Source organism: Pelodiscus sinensis, chromosome 11 (assembly GCF_049634645.1).
Source record: "Pelodiscus sinensis isolate JC-2024 chromosome 11, ASM4963464v1, whole genome shotgun sequence".
Classification (NCBI taxonomy): domain Eukaryota; kingdom Metazoa; phylum Chordata; order Testudines; family Trionychidae; genus Pelodiscus; species Pelodiscus sinensis.
In genome coordinates, this window is record NC_134721.1 from 2305661 (window position 1) to 2325021 (window position 19361).

The 19361-nt window shown below is 41.0% G+C and overlaps 1 protein-coding gene across 15 annotated transcripts in view; it reads right to left on the reverse strand.

Moving 5' to 3' along the window:
* FHIT (fragile histidine triad diadenosine triphosphatase) overlaps positions 1-19361 on the reverse strand; it is a 1115730-nt gene that overhangs the window by 976191 nt on the left and 120178 nt on the right. For 2 of the 15 annotated variants that reach the window (XM_075938450.1, XM_075938441.1), the window contains exon 4: positions 12659-12866. The exons of the other annotated variants lie outside the window; for them this stretch is intronic. The gene's annotated coding sequence lies outside the window, so the exon portion shown is untranslated. The remainder of the gene's footprint in view (positions 1-12658; positions 12867-19361) is intronic. 15 annotated transcript variants of the gene reach the window in all.

Below are 19361 nucleotides of genomic sequence, written 5' to 3' on the forward strand. Positions count from 1 at the left end.
GGGGGGGGGGGGGGGGGGAGTGGCAGAAGAACAGATTGGTTTACAATGCTTCAATCTTACATTGGTGAAAAACAGATTCTTGACTAATCAGACATTAAAAGGGGGACTTTACAGATAATTGCCCAACTGGTAGATGTTAATCTAGTCAATGAATATTATGAGACAAGATTGAAGAGGCTATGGAGATGTGTGGGGGGAGGGAGGGGAGATAATTGAGCCTGTCAAACACACTTCTTTCAATTAAACCAAAGATAACACTCAAACAGCTTTTGAATCAATTTCCATTCTCATCTCTGCTACTGACCCTCTCTTAGCAAGTCTATTTTCAGATAAATATAACTAATCCAACCCTGTTGGAGTGTTCACAAACATTAAAAGTATCAACCAGAAAAAAAAACGTTTTGAAGTTGTGAATTAAGGAGCCTGATCTTCACATAGGAGCATTAGTAATAGAAATTGAACAATTATGTTGTCAGGTTTTCAAATTTTTTGCTTTTTATTTTTTTAAACTGAGCAAGGCATGGGGCTCTCTCCTTCGAACATCGCCAACCCTTTCGGTGCACAAGCACCTTAGTAGCACTGAAGATTCCAACAGAAATGTATGAAGAAGCCACAGTCTTGAGATCATAAATCATAGAACACTAGAACTGGAAGGGACCTCAAGAGGTCATCAAGTCCAGTCCCCTGCCCTCATGGCAGGACCAAGCACAGTCTTGTTTTTGAAAGGTGAGTCCCTCACACTCCAAGGGTGCATCTACACTGCACTCTTACCTCAAAATGAGCTATGCAATTTGTGCTACGCGAATTACGTAGCTTCTTTTGAGGTAATTTTGAAATAAAACCCTATTCTGAAATGTGGAACAAGGATTACAAGGATCCTGGAGTAGCACACCCATTATTTTGAGATCCTGAAATAGCACCCACAATGTAAACGTAGCTCAAGATAGGAAAATTCATTCCTCTTCCTCCCTATGAAACCCTTTTAGATACCTGAAAACTGCTATCATGTCCCCTGTTTTCTTCCATACCCCTCAGTCTTCTCTTTTCCAAACTAAACAAGCCCAGTTCCTTCAGTCTTCCCTCATAGTTCATGTTTTCTAGACCTTTAATCATTTTTCTTGCTCTTCTCTGTCTTCTCTGGACTTTCTCCAATTTCTCCACGTCTTTCTTGAAATGTGGAGCCCAGAACTGGACACAATACTCTAATTGAGGCTTAATCAGCCCAGAGTAGAGCAGAAAAATGACTTCTCATGTCTTGCTCACAACACTCCTGTTAATGCAGCCCAAAATCATGCTTGCTTTTTTTTGCAAGTGTCATACTGTTGACTCATATTTAGCTTGTGGTCCACTATGACCCCTAGATTCCTTTCTGCAATACTCCTTCTAAGACAGTCACTTCCTTTTCTATGTGTGTCAAACCGATTGTTCCTTCCTAAGTGGAGCACTTTGCATTTGTCCTTATTAAACTTCATCCTATTTACCTCAGACCATTTCTCCAGTTTGTCCCTGGAAGCCACAGTCTTGAGATCCTGCAGTTCCTTCCATTTAATTAATTCAACAACCTACTAAAGCTGTACAAAATGATATTGTAGGGTTCCATGTTTATTCTTCACTGCTGATTCGACAGCAAATTTGTTCAGTTTAAAATAGAGAATTTATTAAACATCCTCTTATTAATGGTACATACTGGATACCACAGAGTCAGCGAACAGGCATTTTGGAGAGAGAAGCTGCTACTCTGCTTGGCAATAGTGGGACATGGTGAGCGGTGCATCTGCTCGATTCATAGGTTGTTTGGTTGATGGTTTCATTTGTTCTCTGTTTATGGGTTGTGTAGCTTGACCTGTGAGCCCTGAGTAAGCAAGATGCTTTATTCTAGACCTATGGCTCTAACCCTTGTAGCTGTGGTCAATCCAGCTGTCTGAAATCTCTGATTAACTGCTCCCTGGTGCTGAGAGCTGGAGCTGAGCTGAGCAAAGCAGGGAAGAGCTGGTATAAAAAGTAATTTGCTAGGCAAACCTGAGAGCCATAAATAGAAGTAGTGAACAGGTGAGTTTTGGAAGGAGTATGTATGTGTGATATCAAGATGCCTAGCAACAGAACAGGGCTGATGACCTACAGCCTGTGTGTCATATTCTTTCTTCCTGTGTATGAAGTGAAAGTTGGTGGCTGTGCTGGAGGAAAAAATTCCTGAATTATAGAGGCAAAGTACAGTGCTACTCAGCATCAGAGAAGCTGCAGAGTTCCTAGGCAGCCTGGCTTAGAAACATCAGTACCTCACGTTAAAGGAAGAATGGAACACACCACCAAGAAATTAAAGCAACAGGAAGTCAGAGAAGAGGCCTAGAAGTTCATAACCAACAAAGGCAAAGGAGTCGCAGCAGCATTTTATGTAACTGTAGATAGATGAAGTTGAGCATACTCTACACCAAAGAGAAGAGGGCCAAGAAAAATTCCACACAGCTAGAATTTTCAATTCAATAACAAATCCTCAATATGGAAACTTTGGAGACAACAAGAGAGTGTACTGCCTTCACAGAGCCAAAACACAAGATGTCATTCTAAGATTGGCTAAAATTCTGAAGTTGACAGGCAAGGAACCTCTGGTGATGGTTCATATCAGCACTAACGACACTGTGTCATGATATATCTCACAGAAGGGAAATGACTTCAAAGAACTCAGAAGTATGCTAAAGAAGCTGACCATGCAAACTTTTCTGAGATTCTTCTTCTCCCACAAGTGAAGAAAGGGTTTTATGGAACATTGGTCCACCTTCTCTGAGGAGTGGGGCTGTATAATTTAGATGGGGCCTTCACCTCAGTAGAAAGGGGACCAACCACTCAAGAATAGGCTGGTAAGAGTAGTTAGGAAAGGGTTAAACTAATAAAAAAAAGGGTTAAGTAAAAAGAGGGAGTACGGGAGCATTCATTTAGCACAAAATCCATATGTTGAGAACAAATTAATCAAGGAATCAAAGAACATGCAGAGAAGAAATTTTTAAATGATCTATGCACCATATCAGGAGTCTGCAGAAGGAGGGGAATTGCAATTGCTTATTTAAGAGCATAAGTTCGATCTAACTGGCAAACCTTATAGAATGATTTGCATGACTGGAATGTAAAAATCAATGGTGATAACCTATTTAGGAACAATGAAGTAAGCAAAGGAGGGTGTGGCACTCTATATCAAAATGACATTATTTGCTTGCATGCCACTGATAATTTGGAACAAAATTATCATGGATGTTTATAGACCAATGTCCTAATGGATAAAGCACAAGATTGGATACTAGCTGCTGTCTGCAAAAGTCACACTAGCGAATAGGAAGAACACCTTCTTACAAACCTATCTATAAGGCAGAGGGGAAAACAATACATGATTGTGAAGGACTTCAATTTTAGTTACATATGCTGGACATCTACTCTCTGCACAGCATTTTTAAAGTCTTCATATATTAGTAGTCAAAAACACAATATAATCATGCCAGTTTCAATTATTTTGGTAATTTATTTTAAAATACCTGCCAACCAGTATGGGTGTAATAATACAGACAACAAAATAGATTCAGGAAATGTTTTTGACAGATTCCTTACTAGGCATATTAATTCATTTAATCTATAGTACAGAGACTATTTCTGAGAGTCAGGGATGATGGAGGAACTGAGGGAGAGGGAAGTAATTGATGGGAAGAAGTCGGGGCATAAACATGGAGGGTTGTTGGGTGTGGGTGGGAAAAGTCTGGATCAGATGTAGTGGGGAGGATTGTTGGGGAACCTCCCCAATGCGGATCCTGGCTGACCCCTAATGTCTCTCTGTCAGGCACATCTGCCCCATCTCTGTGTGTTCATGCACACCCAGTCCCCTTTCAGTCTGGCATATCTGCACATGTCCTCGTTACACCCTGCATGTCCACTTCCCCTGTACCCATGTGTCCTTGCACCTCACCTCTCTCAGCCAAGCATAGCTACCCCCTCTCCATGTGTCCCTCCCTATTCAGTTACATACAGCTGCACTTGTCCTCATGTTCTTTTTCTTCTGGCATCATATCAGCCTCCTGGATGGTGAAAGATGTAACTGCAGCTTCCCCTCACCTCGCAGTCAGAAGCAATTGTTCTACAGGGAGAAAAATCTGTGGAGGATATCAATTCTGCTCTTGTAGAGTGGCATGGAATTCCCCCAGGAATAGATGTTTCATGCTGCCAGCAATATGAGTGGAATTTTCTAAACATTATAGATAACAACTTTATAATTTAAGAAATGTTTCAGCCAACATAGATCTTTATTAGAGCCTGTCATAGCAGATAAACAGGAAACAATCATAGAATATAAAATTAATGGCAATCTTAACGTAATCAAGACTTGATCACATGTATAATGTGCAAGCAAAATATTATCTGGACATAAATAAATACACACACACACACTTGTGCATTAATACAGCCAACTTCACAAATGCGAAAATAATTATGAGCCAAGTGAATTGAGAGGAAGAACTTAATTAGAAAAAGGTGAATGATAATTGGGAATCATTTAAGAATACCTTATGAGACCCCCCAAAAAAGCCACAATGCCAAAAGAAGGCTGTGTTGGTTGAAATAAAACCTACCTTGGTTTAAAGGGGAAGCAGAGGCAACTCTAAAAAAGTTTATATTACATACAAATGGCAAAAAAGGGAAGTTTGTAGTAATGAATATAAATGAGAAAATAAAAATTATAGAAAATTGACAAGAAAGGCAAAAGGACACAAGGAGACATCATTAACCTGCAGAATTATGAACAATCTGAAAAAGTTTTTTAAAAATATTAGGAAACAAAATAATCTTGATAATTATACTCATCCATTAGTAGATGGAAATGGTAGAATTATCAAAATAATGGAGAAAAATAAATGTGTTCAATAACTATTACGTTTCTATATTGGGAGAAAACAGATGATATAGTTTCATCATATGGTGATAAAGCACTCTTTTCATTCCACTTATATCTCTTTAGGATGTTAAACAGAAGCTATGAAGGTACTGCACAACATTTTGATTAAAAAAACTTGAACAACATAAAATTAATATAGCACACTATAAATTCTTTTCCTTAGATTATTCAACATTTCTATCAATTGATAAATAATGGTAAACAGTGAAAAATAATGAAGAATAGGTCTTCATTGCAGAGCAATTTGCATCATTTGGTAAGCAGGGAACAAGTAAACAATATACATTCTAATATGGCGAGAGAGAGAGAATATATAAGGTCATATGCAGAACTCAGAAATAGTGGCATGAACATGAACTCCCATATCAAGCTGTGACCAAACGGAATCATTCAATCCTGGGATGCACAGAGGAATCTCAAGGTTATTTTACCTCTGTATTTGTCAGTGTTGCAACCACTGCTGGAATACCTTGTCCAGTTCCGGTACCTATTCTTCAAGGAGGATGTTGATAAATTTCAAAGGGTTCAGACAATAGCCACAAAAACTATTAAAAGACTAGAAAATATGGCTTACAACACCGGTCTGCAACCTATGGCACTAGAGCCAAATATGGCTCAGTACGGAACCAAATATCTCTTGTCATTCCCAAAATGAATGTTTCCTGATTCGTATCAGAGAGAGAATCCAAGTAACAGCCTTGATTCGCAGCACCTTGCTGGGTTTGTTTCTGAGCTCCTGATAGTATTCAGGTCTCGTTTTGCTGACTTTTGTAAAAGGAGTGCTCTGTTTAAGTTCATGATTCGTCCACATAAAGCAGCTTTTGAACAACTGGATTTGACAGTCATACAAGGAGTCAGATAGCTGTGTGGAAAAATTTGCCAAGCTGAATTCTGATTAGAATGCCTTGCTCGACAACGTGCAGAACTGGCGAAACTACACAAATGGGCTGACATGAAGAAATTGGAGCATGATGATAATCTGAAAACTTGGAAAAAACGTCCTGTTGCATACAACACCATGCAGAATGTCAACTTGGCCTTATTTGCAATGTTTGGCTCCACCTATATGAGCGAGCAGGATTTCTCTTATTTGAATCACACCAAAGGTAATTTGTGCTCAAGACTGACAGAAGACAGCCTTAATGCATGCAAGAAGCTGAATTTGACCAGCTGTGATATAAAATTCAAAGAAATGTGTGAAAAGATGCAGCAGCAGAAGTCCCATTAAACAAAGTCCTTGAGTACAATGTTTCATTTATGCTAGTACTAATCATGTCAATTACAGGCAGTCCCCAAGTTACATAAGTCGGATCCGCAGTTACGAACGGGGCCGTCTCCCTGGTCTCCAGCAGACCAGGGAGAGGAAGCAAAGCGGCGGAGCACGCGGGCAGCCGACAGCCCAGACGCGTCTAGGCTGTCCGCTGCCCGCGTGTTCCGCCGCTTTGCTCCCCGTCTCCCTGGTCTGAAGACCAGGGAGACGGGGAGCAAAGCAGAGCAAAGCCGCGGAGCACGCGGGCAGCAGACAGCCCAGACGCGTATGGGCTGTCCCGCTGCCCCCGTGCTCCGCGGCTTTGCTCTGGACGCCTGTGGTACAGCAGCTGGGGCGCTGCCGGTTGGTCCCGTAGCGCCGCTCTGGGCGCTACTGGACCAACCCGGCAGCACCCCAGCTGCTCTGCCCCAGGCATCCCCAAGTCAGCCGCTGCTGAAACTGACCAGTGGCTGACTACAGGAAGCCCCTGCCCCGGGCTTCCTGGAATCAGCCGATGATCAGTTTCAGTAGCAGCTGACTTGGGGATGCCTGGGGTTCTTAAGTTGAATCTGTGTGTAAGTCAGAACTGGCATCCAGATTCAGCCGCTGTTGAAACTGATCAGTTTCAGCAGCGGCTGAATCTGGACGCCAGTTCCGACTTACATACAGATTCAACTTAAGAACAAACCTACAGTCCCTATCTTGTACGTAACCCGGGGACTGCCTGTATTAGTAATATTAAGTTGTAAATTTTCAGTCATGCAAATGGACATTCTTGTAGTTTGGCTCTTTGGTTTGAAAAGGTTGCCAACCCCTGGCTTACAGCAAGCAAAGAACTCCATCTATTTAGCTTAAGAAGTGAAGGTTAAGGGGTTACTTGAATACAGTTTATGAGTATCTATGTGGGAAACAAGCATATAATAATGGGTTTTTCAATCTAGCAGGATAAGGTGTAATGTGATCCAAAGGGATGGAAGTTGAAGCTAGACAAACTCAGATTGGAAATAAAATGTAAATTTTTAACAATGAGGACAATTAGCCATTGGAATAATTTACCAAGGGTCGCGGTAGATTCTCCTTCACTGACAATTTTTAAATAAAGATTGGATCTTTTTTTCCCCAACAGATATGCTCTAGGAATTATTTGGGGAAATTTTATGGCTTGTGTTATTCAGGAGGTCAAACTAGATGATCACAATTATCCCTCCTGGCCCTGGAATCTATGAATAACACATGTGGTTCCAGCGTAATGTGCTAATTTAATGCAAAAAACCATGTCAAGTAATATTCTCCAGCTAGTTCCTATGAACCTATTTTATTCCTACTTCTAAGTAGTCAAGCAAAACTGTAATTTCATGTTCCTTTTAAGTCAGTGTGTCTATCTGATAGTCCCTAGTGGATATGGAATTGTCTGTGGTAAAAGAGCATTCATATAGCCACATAATTTCCATGATGGAGAGCAAAAATGATAAATGTAACACTGAAAGAACCTCTCCATTAATAGCTATGAAAGCAACTGAATAACTTATAGACATTTAGGAAATACATATTTCTGGGAACAATAAACTTAAAAACATTATGGGTAATGGCTATACACACTTGAAACTTGCATCAGATTTGTAAATATTTTTAAGGCAAGCATCAGCTTTTATATGTTGTATTATTGTTTGTGGAAGGGAAAGGAATGAGGTTCAGTGTATGTAAGGGGAAGAAAAGAATGACATGACAATTATGAAGAGCAAAGGCATTTTCAGTACAAAAAAATGCAAATTGATAAAGGACTTTCTTCTCCAGGGCATTCAATCCAGCATCTCCTATAAGCACATTCCCTAAATGGTAGAGAAATAAATGATACATTCCAGTCTTAACTTAAAAGTGCTTTTTGAAGAGTGTGTCCATTTAAAGAAAGGATAAAGCAACTTTAAAAAACTGAACATGAATGGAAAATGACTAGCTAGCCAACAGCTTTCCAAAGAAGCATAAGGCATGGATAGTAAACTCGGCATCATCCCACAGCCACACAGTACTATGAACGAAGACACATACAGGGAGGTTCCAGTGCAGCCTTTTTGTCTTATTATTTTAAGGTTGTAAATGTGTGGCATCCCAGAGTTCAATCTTGCAAGACGCTGAGCATTCAGTCCCCAATCCAGCAAAGCAATGGAACAATTGATGTGCTTGAAGTTATCTAATGTCGACAGGCGGAATCCAACCTGGAAACTCGGGAGCTTAGTGCATGAGCCTCTACCACTTGAGCTAAAAGCAAGATGGCTAGTAGCTAATGCTATATAGCAGACTCATTACTCTGTGCACGTAATCTCTGTGCCCCTAGATAAGACCATATATCACACCCAGAAGGTGTGCAAGTTACAGTTAAGCACTTGATTAAGAACTGCTGCACAAGCAGTTAGAGCAGGCATCTGCAACCTATGGTTCAGTACAGAACCACATACGGCTCTTTTGTCATTCCCAAAATACACACAACTTTTTAAATCAAAATGAAAATTTAATTCAAAATTTTAAAAATAAATAATTACCCATGTCAAGTCCGTGGTGGTTTGTGGGTTTTTTTGGGGGGTCTGTTTCACCTGTAACTGTTCATTTTAACTACCATCCATCCTCTTCACTCACTGGTAGTTGTGCATATTCTCTTTTTAATTTCTTGGACACCCCAGGACTCCACACATTTATAGCCTTCAAATAATCTTTCTATCTTCATGTGAACTTTGTGACCCCCTAACAGTAAAAATGGCAAAGAGAAAGAGAGATGATGGGTACCAAAATTTTCAAAAAGGAGAGGACAGACTTCTTTGCATTTGTGGATAGGTCTGGATCTCCACCCTGTCTCATTTGTAGTGAGAGACTATTCTCAAAGTAACAAACAAAACATGCAGCATTTGCTACAAAATACCCCAAGGGTGACACATGAACCATAGCCTGCAAGGAGCTGCAGCGAAAAAAGAACATGGGACAAAATAGCCTGCTGGCATGGTCAGAAAAGATGGGAGCTTAAACCCTGCATGTTTTGAGAGCTCACACAGCACCATTTGAGAGGGGAAGCCTTTCACTGACAGGGATTACATGAAGAGATGCATTCTAAAACTTGGTCATGAATTATTTGATGAATTTCACAACAAGGACAAAATCTTTCAGAAAAGTCAAGACATGCCATTATCAGCAAAAACTAATAATAACAGAGCCGTGAAAATGGCCCATCAAATCAACAAGGAATAATTGCAAATTTGAGTACAGATATTTATTTTTCCTTGGCTTTGGACAAGACAACCAACACACATGACATTAATCAGTTGTGTATTCTGGGATGATATATATGTGGAAATGCTGTGCACGAAGAAATGAATGAGTTATTACCAGTGAAAAATCAAAGAAGGAATGAAGGCATCCTTACAACTGTGATAAACTTTGTAAACGAGAAAGACATACACTTGGATAATCTTGTGTCTCTGTGTACAGATGGGGCACCTAGCATGATCGGCAAATACAGGGGATTCCTTACTCTTGTCAGAAAAGCTCAAGCGTACACTTTTGAACTTTCATTGCATTGTGCATCAGGAGGCACTTTGTGTGCAATCCTGTGGAACCGACCTCGGAAATGTAATGGGACTGGTGATTTGCATTGTCAATTGGATTCTTGCATGAGCCGTAATTACCATCAATTTCAGTCACTGCTCGAGGAAGCAGATATCCCGATTTACTAATTGCACAATGTTCACTGGTTATGTTGTGGCAAAGTTTTGTCTCATTTTACCACCTGCATTAATAAGATTAAGTCATTTTTGCATATGGAGGGTATCACACACACCACGGTTTCAGACTGTGACTGGTTGCTCAGATTTTACTATCATCATTACCAGGCATTTGAATAAACTGAACCTTAAGCTACAAGGGCAAAAATAATACAGTCCTGACTATGCAGCAGGCAGTGTTTAGATTCCAGTCAAAATTGACTGTGTTTATAAAAAATATGGAGATGGGCAGACTGGCACATTTTGAAAGATTACAAATGTTTTGTGATTCGTATCAGAGAGACAATCCAAATAACAGCCTTGATTTGCAGCAGTTTGCCGGGTTTGTTTCTGAGCGCCTGGTGGCATTCACGTCTCATTTTGTTGACTTTTGCAAACATAGTGCTCTGTTTAAGTTTATGATTCGTCCATATAAAGTATCCATTGAAGGACTGGATCTGACAGTCATTCCTGGCATCTCAGTCAGCAATTTGGAAATGGAAATAACAGATTTCAAGGAGTCCAATATCTGTGTGGAAAAATTCTGATTTAGAATACCTTGCTCGACAACGTGCAAGATTGGCAAAACTGCACAAATGGGATGACATGAAGAAATTGGAGCATGATGATAATCTGAATCTGTAACAATATGCAAAATACAGGACTATGTAGCACTTTAAAGACTAACAAGATGGTTTATTAGATGATGAGCTTTCGTGGGCCAGACCCACTTCCTCAGATCAAATAGTGGAAGAAAATAGTCACAACCATATATACCAAAGGATACAATTAAAAAAATGAACACATATGAAAAGGACAAATCACATTTCAGAACAGGAGGGGGATGCGGGGGGGTGGGGGAAGGAAGGAAGGTAAGTGTCTGTGAGTTGATGATATTAGAGGTGGGGAGAGTGGGATGTTTGTGAGTTAATGGTATTAGAGGTGATAATTGGGGAAGCTATCTTGGTAATGGGTAAAATAACTAGATTGCATAGTCCTGTATTTTGCTTCAGCTACACCAGACTAACACGGCTACATTTCTATCACTATGTAACAATATGGTTTTTCTCTACCCTTTTGGTAGACCTAAACTGAAGCCTTCCTCTGCTGCCAGATTGAAGAGCAGCAGCCATTAGGTGTAAAACTTGGAATCACATACTCACATTCCATCTAAATTGCATTACAAGAGTGTCACACTAGGCTGTGAGAAAGAGAACCTGTCCTAATGACACTCACTGTTACCAGATAAAGATACAAAGAAACAGATATCCAGATGGGTAAAGAAACCTTAGTTAACAGCATTTAGTCTGGCAAGAAACTGCTTATCAATAGCTGAGGTTGTGGAATTCTCATTTTATGATTATTGTCCTCACTTTCCTATTGTTTCTCTGTGTGATCTATGTCTGCTTTGTAACTGTTTCTGTGTGCTGTATAATTAATTTTGCTAGGTGTAAATTAATTAAGATGGTAGGGTATGATTGGTTACGTAATTCTGTTACAATGTGTTATGATTGGTTAGTAAAATTATACTAAATTAACTGGTTAAAATATAGCTAAGCAGGACTCAAGTTTCACTATATAAACTGGGGTACAAGAAGCAGACCAGCAAGAAGGGGGAAAAGGGAAAAGAAGAAAAGGGAAGTGGAAAGGAACACCAAGAAAACGGAAGGAAAACCTGGAAGAACTCGCCTCCAAGACACAGCCTAAGACCACAGCTGCCAGGACTCCTCTGCATGACCGTGACATGCAACAGTTAAGATCCAGAGAGACTGACCTTGCCTAGCCAACAGGGGAAGTTTGCCTGCCTTTATCAGGCTTGGTGAGCATGACACTGTGTGCTTAGCATGGGTATTCTGCCTGCTTGGGAATTGTCAATAAATAAAGAATAAGAATATTACTGTGTAAGGCTCTTTCAGTGGCAAAAGGCCCTGCAAACCTGCAGAAGTTACGCCCTGAGCCCTAGGAACTGGGTAAAGATGTGTGTCCCTAAAGTGTGGGAGGGATAGAAAAATGCGTGTGAGTAACAAATCTGCAAACTTGGAAAGACCTTCCTGTCATATACACCACCATGCAGAATGTCTCCTTGGTCTTACTTGCAATGTTTGGCTCCGCCTATATGTGTGAGCAGGCTTTCTCTTAGTTGAATCACACCAAAGGTAATGTGTGCTCAAGACTGACAGCTTAATGCATGCATGAAGATGAATTTGACCAGTTATGATGTAAAATTCAAAGAAATGTGTGAAAAGATACAGCAGCAGAAGTTCCATTAAACAAACTCCTTGAGGGCAATGTTTCATTTATGCTAGTATTAATCCTCATATCAGTTATTAGTAATATTAATCTGTATTTCAGTCGTGCAAATGGGCATTCTTATACTGGCTCTTTGTTGGCCATTTGTTCTGAATTTTGATGTAGTTTGGCTCTTTTGTTTGAAAAGATTGCCGATCCTTGAGTTAAAGTGCTCAACATTTTTCCATCTGTTTTCCATCAGAAAACACTGTTTTGTGAAAATCAAAACATTCTGGGGGAAGAAACTCATTTAGACAAAATTCAGTACCAGAAAACAACCTGAAAAACACACTTTGGTAAGGACGAAACATTCTGGTTCCAGGTTCAAATGTTTTAATTTTTTGTTTTGAAATGGATAGTCATTTTGAATTTATTTCATATTATAAAAACAATTTTTAAAAGCCAAAGTCAATTATTTTGACATGGAAAAGTGAAGTTACTCACCTTCGGTGCAGTAAGTGTTGTTCTTCGACGTGGTGTCCCCACGGGTGCTCCACTATGGGTGCTGGGCTTGCACCAGCGCCGCAGACGGAAGATTGTGATGAGCAGTGTTTGGCCGGACCACGAATGTGCCAAGGGCTCGCTGCTCTCGTGCTATTTTCTGTCTCGCGCAGTCCGGCCCCCCGCCAGTTCCTTGAGACCGCCTCGGAGTCTGTAAGAGACAAGAGCAGAGAGAGAGAGAGAGAGAGGACTCCAAACTGGGGAGGAGGGCGGGTAGTGGAGCACCCGCGGGGACACCACCTCAAAGAATGACAGTTACTGCACCAAAGGTGAGTAACTTTGCTTTCTTCTTCAGGGATGTTCCCGCGGGTGCTCCACTATAGGTGACTCTGTAGCAGTATCAGAGGGGTAGCCGTGTTAGTCTGAATCTGCAAAAGCGGCAAGGAGTTCTGTGGCACCTTATAGACTAACTAAAGTGTAGGAGCATAAGCTTTCGTGGGCAAAGACCTACATGCATCTGACGAAGTGGGTCTTTGCCTACGAAAGCTTATGCTCCTACACTGCAGTTAGTCTATAAGGTGCCACAGGACTCCTTGCCGCTTGTGTAGCAGTAGTCGCCAGAACGGAAGGAGGGCAAGGAGTCCCTATTTATCCACTGCGGAGAGCACGCCAGTCGCCACTGCCCCATCTGAACGACTGCCTAGAGAAATAGAATAGTGTTTAGCGAAGGTCTCATGTGAGGCCAGGTTGCCGTCCTGCAGATGTCCTTCAGAGATACCCCTCTATGAAACGCTGTAGATGTGGCCATGGCTTTAGTGGAGTGGGCGCGTGGTTGGGATGGAAGGGGTAAGCTTTTCGCTGCGTACGATTGCGTTATACATGAGGGTAAATATCTCCAGAGATGGAGAGTCCACAACCTCCCTGGGCAATTTATTCCAGTGTTTGACCACCCTGACAGTTAGGAACAACATTCCTCCCGGCAGGAGGCACAACATTTAAAGCCTGAGGAACCAGGCATATTGAACAAGAATGATGAAGAACTGGGTTTGGCTTGCTTTTTTTGAGGAAAAGGGGGGATTGTTGTTGTTTATTAATGAACAGGAAAGATAGAACCCAAAAACTTGGAACTGAGGAAAAATTGAAGAAATTTAATAGATTTATATGTTGTTTCACCACTTGAAGAAGAATCTTAGGTTATGTGGATTTATTAATAGATTTTGTTGGGAGGGGCTGAGTTTTATTGACAGCTTATTTTACATTAATGAACCCAGTCCCCAAGTAGGTTCAAGTAATAGCCTGAAGTTTAATTTTAACCACCCAAGAGTAGTAACTGAGGCATGTTGACTGAAGCATTGACATACATCATGAGGAAGTTCACTAGAGGCAGCTAGCTTGGTTACCCAGTCATTTATAAAAAATGTCTATTTTTATGCTTTCAAAGATGCTTAAATATCACTCTGATGGACATGATACAAGAACTTAGAACAAAATTTTAGAAGGCACAAAATATCCATTGACAAAGTTTCCTTGTAGTGACTCGACATCGACACAAAATCACTTTCTATTCTGGAACTGATTATTAAACATTGCAAATGCATAGTTGATTTCCTCCATAAGTTAACCATACTGTATGCTGTCATTTTCAAAAGTATTATTTGATAGCAACAAAAGCTTAACAGCACTTCTCTTGTTATTTCCCCAGTCAAGGTGCAAAATATGAAACTCTCCTTCCAGTTAGACAGCTGTGGCTATGGAATGCTATGGAACTCTGATGGTATGGTACAGCAGCTGCCTCAGTGGAAACTCTGAAAACTTAATTTATTTCCTGAGTTACAATACTCAAGGTTGGTGCTATTTCTTGTTAGATATTTGAAAAGCCAGGCAAATTATATTGATTTATTAGAACTAACCACTCAGGACGTATGTATCGCTGTCTACAGAAAAGAACCTATTAAATGCTTTAACTGATCACATTACTGAATGTAAAAGGTAGCACACTTCAGTGATTATGATCAAGTATAATTGTTGAGGTAGTACATTAAAGCTTTTGTATAGCACCTTGGGTTAGGTTAGTCACAAAATCTGAGTAAATATAACTTATTCTTTCATAAAGAATACAGGAACATTTTCAATATGATGTTTAAAAAATATCCAAAACACAAAAACCTTCCTTTGAAAATTTCTGACCCACTATCTACTTGATTGTTACCTTCTTACGTCAGGAATATGGCACAACGTAAAATGGCATCTGGGGCGAAAACCTCATAAACCACAAAATAAATAAATAAGAACATAAGAACAGCCATACTGGGTCAGAACAAAGATCCATCTAGCCCAGTGTCCTGTCTGCCAACAGTGGCCAGTGCCAGATGCCCCAAAGGCAGTGAACAGAATAGGTAACCATCACGTGATCCCTCTCCTGTCATCCATTTCCAGCCTCTGACAAACAGAGGCTAGGGACACCATTCCTACCCATCCTGGCTAATAGCTATTGATGGACCTAACCTCCATGAATTTATCTTGTTCTTTTTTGAACCCTATTAAAGTCCTGATCTTCACAACGTCCTGTGGCAAAGAGTTTCACAGGTTGATAGTGCCAAGTGAAGAAAAACTTCCTTTTGTTTGGTTTAAACCTGCTAACTATTAATTTCATTTGGCGGCCCCTAGTTCTTATTATGGGAATAAGATAATTGTTTCTTATTACTTTTTCCACATTAATCATGAGTTTATAGACCTCTATCATATCCCACCCCCGTAGTCTCCTCCTTTCTAAACTGAAAAGTTCAAGTCTTTTTAATCTCTTCATATGGCACCTGTTCCACACTCCAAATAATTTTTATTGCTGGTTTTCTGAACCTTTTCCAATGCCAATATATTTTTCTTGAGATGAAACAACCACATCTGTATGCAGTATTTAAGATGTGGGCGTACCATAGTTTTATGCAGAGGCAATATGACATTCTTTGTCTTATTCTCTGTCCCTTTTTAAATGATTCCTAACATTCTATTTGCTTTTCTGGCTGCCGCTGCACATTGAGTAGATGTTTTCAGACAACTATTCATAATCTCTCTCTTGAGTAGTTGTAGTTAAATTAGTCCCCATCATATTGTTATGTATGGTTGGGATCACTTTTTCCAATGTGAATTACTTTACGTTTATCAACATTAACTTTCATTTGCCATTTTATTGCCCAGTCACTTAGTTTGGAGAGATCTTTTTGAAGCTCTTCACAGTCTGCTTTGGTCTTAACTATCTTGAGTACTTTAGTATCGTCTGCAAATTTTGCCACCTCATTGTTTACCCCTTTCTCCAGTTAATTTATAAATAGGTTGAATAGGATTGATTCCAAGACAGACTCTTGGGGGACCCCACTAGTACCTCTCTTCACACGGAAAACTTACCATTTATTCCCACCCTTTGTTTCCTGTCTTTTAATCAGTTATCAATCCATTAGAGGACTTCCCTCTTATCCCATGACAACTAACTTTACTTAAGAGCCTTTGGTGAGGGACCTTGTCAAAGGCTTTCTGGAAATCTAAGTATTATATATCCACTGGATCCCCTTTGTCCACATGTTTATTGACCCCCTCCAAGAACTCTAGTAGATTAGTAAGGCAGGGTTTCCCTTTACAGAAACCATGTTGACTTTTCCCCCAACAAATTATGTTTATCTATGTATCTGACAATTTTATTCTTTACTAAATATTAGCTATTTTCCAGAACCAGTTGTTCCAAGAAGCAGTCATTTAAGTTAAGAAATTTTATCTCTGCATCCCGTTTTGAGGTGACTTGTACCCAGGCAATATGGGATAGTTGAATTATTATTGAGTTTTTTACTTTGATAGCCTCTCTAATCTCCTTTAGAATCTCATAGTCACTATCACGGTCCTGGTCAGGTAGTTGGTAATAGATCCCTACTGTTATATTTTTATTATTAGGGCATGGAATTACTATGCATAGAGATTCTATGGAACATTCTATGGAATATTCTGTGGGACATTTTGGTTCATTTAAGATTTTTACTTAATTTGATTCTACATTTTCTTTCACATATAGTGCCACTCCCAGTACTTTAAATGTCCATCTCTTTTCCATACCACAAAATCTCTTGTGTTGGATTCCTCACTATCAAGATCCCTAACACTCCCAACCAGTAACAGATGCCTGGCAATTAATGCAATTGCTTTTCCCAGTCCAAAACTCCACAGTTGCATCACCTTCTGCTTTCACTGCCAAGAAAGGAAAAGACAGCAGGAGACAGATCTGAGACTGCAGGTGCGAGCAAAACTGTGTTTCTTAAAGTGTAAAACTGCCAATATCTGCTCACTGTCCTTAACTCGTATTCAGGGTGGCTTGTTCAATGGAGAGAGAACTCTACATTACTTAGTCTGTACTGTTGCCATCTTACTTGGGGAATTTGTATAGCACTGCAATGGAGATGCTGCTATGGAAAATGGCTGTAACCACTACCCCACCAGCAGTTCCTCTGTGGAGTAGCTTTCATTTAGGATCACACCACCAGACTTTGCATTCTTCTTTTGCAACTGCCAGTTTAGCTTACATCCATCTTATCATGGGTGTTGAATGGAGGATTATACTCTATTTGCAACCTCGCTACCCTTTTCAGAAATGTTAGACCCTGCATTTGAACTTTTCTCTATAATCCTTCTTCCCTTATAAATACCTATGGGGAAATACTTGTAAAATCAGTTAGCACCAGCAAATGTACAATGTGGCCTAGAACATTTTGTGAATGGCCTGCTAGGGAACAGTAAATCAGATCGTCAACTTGTGTATCTGTTGCTATCTTAATTGCTGTTAAATATTCAGAACTTTTTAACTGATTTACACAAAGAGTATTAGCGGTGATGGAACCCATGTGGAAACAGCACAGAATATTAAAAGCTATGTTCACAAGTCTACAGCAAAACAAGGAATGTGAAGAGCTCGAGTTGTGACAAAACACGTATTTCTGACCTGGCCCTCTTGCTTTGGAAGGAGAGATGGTATCTCAGTATCCCAGGCAAGGTTGCTGAAGCATCCTCTCTCGTTCTAGAGCAGGCCTGGAAGCAATAGTGGAGGAGGCAAGAATGCCATTTCCTCATGCTGCCACCTCAACTTCTTCAATTTCTAGGCCGGATCCAGAAGGAGAGATGACAGCTCGGTCACCTTGGCTCACATCTCTCATTCCAGAAAAGAGAGCTGAGGGTTCCATTGGGCTCAGGATAGGTTGCTGAGCCACCAGCTCTCCCTTTGGAACAGAGAGCCAGGTCCAAGGAGTTCTGGCATTACTATTTTTAGAACCAAGCCCTGAATATGAAGAGAAGGTTATTCACCTTGTGCACTAACCGAGGTTCTTCAAAATGTGTCCCCCTTTGGGTGCCCCACTCCAGGTGATGGCGCATCCTGGAGCTGCTGATCGGTAGCAGTGCCTGGTCAGGCTGCACATGTGGAGCTGCTGTCTCATGGCATCGATGGAGTCCGTTCAATGCAAACATAACCCAACCCCTTCAGTTGCTTCTGTACCGTAGAGGTTTTTTTTAAATAATTCCAAAGTAAAGGGGAGGAAATTAGATTGTGGAGAACCCATGGGGGGACACATCTCAAAGAACTTCAGTTACTGCACAGGCTGAGTAACCCCTTCTTCCTCTCCACATGCTGTTCCTGTGGCTGCTCCACGGCAGGTGAATCTAGAGCAGTACCCACTATGGTTGGGGGGACTTTGGAGTTATGTGCATCATGGCAGGGGTCATAACAGTAAGGCCTACTATGGCATCCACCCTGGCATCCTGCCTGATGGCATAGTGCAGGTATGGCCAATCCGCAGCTTGCGAGCCGCGTGCGGCTCTTCTCCCACAAAAGTGCGGCTCGCAAAGCCGCTCCCTTCCCCTCCCCTCCCCCAAATGGACTTCCCCGCCCCCGGCCACCCCCTGACCCTCAGCTCCCCTGTGCTCACTGGGGCAGCAATTCAAAATGGCAGCCAATATGGCGGCCATCGACGGGAGCCTGATATGGCCAAAAAGCCTAAACTTGTTTCTTAAAGGGGCAGCCTCTTTTTTTCTCAACAATTCTGGTGCAGCTCTTCGCATGTTATCTGCCGCTGTTTCGGCTCTCTTTGTTAAATGGGTTGGCCACCCCTAGCATAGAGCTTAGCAAAAGTATGGTCTGACACCCATGTGGTAGCTTTACAAATGTCTGGAATGGGTATGTTGTGCAGGAATGCCATGGATGTTGAGCAGAATGAGACCTGACTCCAGCAGGGGGTTCTATATTCTGGGTTCGGTAGCATGATTGGACACAATCTGACGTACACTTGGAAAGTTGTTGCTGGGATATAGCAATACCCTTGGATTATTTGGTGCAGACGAAAGTTGATTCTGGTACTGGCACCACTGAGATGTCTTTGTGTGTCAAGAATTGTTGCAACGGTGGTGCGTGAGCACCTCTGACTTGATATTGGACGTTGGAGGTTTAGATGTCTTATATTTCACCTTCGTCAGAGCACCCGTGCCAGAGATGCTGGGAGAGTCATAGGGTACTGACACTCCAGGCCGTCAGAGCTGCTAGTAAATACCTCAGAGGAGACCATTTTTTACTACACAGTTCCCTCTGTAGAGAGGCCAAGGCTCACTTCCTCTTCTCCTGAAGGTCAGCTCTGACTGGGATGGAGAGCATTTGGGATTAAGTTTAGTTATACTTTTCCAA